The sequence below is a fragment of the Phascolarctos cinereus genome, unplaced genomic scaffold, assembly GCF_003287225.1.
Source record: "Phascolarctos cinereus isolate Bilbo 61053 unplaced genomic scaffold, phaCin_HiC Scaffold_726;HRSCAF=1367, whole genome shotgun sequence".
Classification (NCBI taxonomy): Eukaryota; Metazoa; Chordata; class Mammalia; order Diprotodontia; family Phascolarctidae; genus Phascolarctos; species Phascolarctos cinereus.
In genome coordinates this window covers 272,338,015-272,339,721 of record NW_027556098.1, presented here as the reverse complement: position 1 = coordinate 272,339,721, position 1,707 = coordinate 272,338,015, and the positions used below count along the sequence as shown (strand labels likewise).

Sequence of the window (1,707 nt, the reverse complement as noted above, 5' to 3'; positions counted from 1 at the left end):
TAGGGCATTGAAATCTCAGAAGACATCACAGTACCAGCACATTGAATGCTATTTTTGAAAAGGATGGTTAAACAAAAGTTCAAAGGTGAAATCAAAGAAATGATGTTCAGGAAGCAAAAAAAAAAATCCTAATTCTAAATCATCCTCTGAGGAAAATTGCAATGATTATTACATGAAAGGTAAAAATGCATGACTACAATATTTTAATTAGTTGGAAGACACACAATTAAAACATGAATAGTAAATGTAAAATATAGTTAAAATGGGTCATGGATAGAACTAAAGAACAAATTTCAAGCAGAGAAGACTATGTAAATATTTCCTTCTTCCTTTAGTCTAGCACCCTTGAATCATATTGCTCTTTGTTTTCAAAATGTCTTAAAAAATCTCAGAACTGTATTGTTCTAGCAAAACTGAGTGGGGGTTATCATATGATTAGGATTCAGAATTTCAATCCAGTAGCCACCAGGATCTTGAATAAATGCTATAATAATCCTTTCATTATTATTTTATCAGGTTTCTTCACAGGTTTTATTCCTAATTCTTCAAATCTTTTACAAGCACCTTTTACATCAGGAAATTTAATTCCGATGCATTCAAATCCCCAAGGGTCTCAGTTGCCATTGCGGTAAACCTGGTTCTCATCATTTTCAGTGCCCTACTTATGTGTTAACTCAAGTAGGTGGCACGACAGATAGAGCGCTGAGCTAGAAGTCAGGAAGACCTGAGTTCAAATCTGACCTCAGATACTTATTGTCTGTGTCACCCTGGGCAGGTCACTTTACTCAATTTCCCTCAGTTACCTCATCTATAAAATGAGTTGGAGAAGGGAATAGCAAACCATTCTAGTATCTTTGCCAAGAAAACACCAAAAAGGAGTCATGGAGAGTCAGAAACAATTAAAAAATGACTAAACAAAAACAACCTTTCCCAGAAAAATATCCAAGCTCTTCTTTCTCTTTTCTTTTGGGATGTCATTTTTGTCCTCAAGTACCAAGAAACAGAGTGAAAACTTCACAATGGAAAAATCATACTTTGACATTAGTATCATTACAAGAGCCCTCGTGTAGAAATTCAGTGACTGGTAAATATCTCTCACATCCATTTTTGTTGCAACAGGAAATCCTTGATATCCTGAGGTGTGGGTCAGAGCAGAAACTCAGGGCAACCTCTTCAATAAGGCCCTCGAATGCCTTTGGGGGCTCAACCAAGGTATGTAGGTGACTCCAATAGGGCATGGATTGAGAAGGGAGGATGCCAAAAAGCCTTATTAAATATTATTGATTCCCTACTGAATTTCCCAAAGCATTTTTACCAGATCATTTACACTCTTCTCAAATGCCCAGTTCTAATCCTGTCTACTCACACTCAAAATCCATGGCTCCTCCTTCTACTTGAATGAAATTAGAAAGGCTGTATTGCATTATTTCCCTCAACTCTCCTGCTTCAAAACCATTTAATGTCTTTGACCATTCTTTCCTACATCTCTCCTGTGAAGTGTCCCTCCTCTTTTTTTCAATGCCTCCAACTGTACCCTTGATTCCATCCGCTAGGACTCTGTTCTCTCTCTCTCTCTCTCTCTCTCTCTCTCTCTCTCTCTCTCTCTCTCTCACACACACACACACACACACACACACACACACACAGAGAAACACACATACACACACCTTCAAACTCTTCTTCTCCAGTCTCCTTTCTACCTACAAA

The 1,707-nt window shown here is 37.7% G+C and overlaps 1 pseudogene; it reads right to left on the bottom strand.

The window, feature by feature from the left end:
* Positions 1 to 404: 404 nt before the first annotated feature.
* LOC110192583 (lactoylglutathione lyase pseudogene) lies at positions 405 to 1,354 on the bottom strand (annotated as a pseudogene).
* Between the last annotated feature and the right edge of the window lie 353 nt (positions 1,355 to 1,707).